The following is a 203-nucleotide window of genomic DNA, read 5'->3' as shown; positions in this document are numbered from 1 at the left end:
TAATTGTGATTAGCGCTACCAAGTTGCTAGCTACGGGGAGCTAATCTCAGTCCAATAGGCAACTTCTACCGGCGCTAGCTCGACGGTTGGGGGAACGTTCGCGCACGGTACGGTTCGTAACGCCGAACTCTATTCGAAGCGCACTGGCCGCTTGTGGCTCGCGATCCGCCAGGTAACAAAAACTCCCCCCCCCCCACCTTAAA

Source organism: Zeus faber (assembly GCF_960531495.2).
Source record: "Zeus faber genome assembly, chromosome: 9".
NCBI lineage: Eukaryota > Metazoa > Chordata > Actinopteri > Zeiformes > Zeidae > Zeus > Zeus faber.
This window is presented reverse-complemented; position numbering follows the sequence as displayed.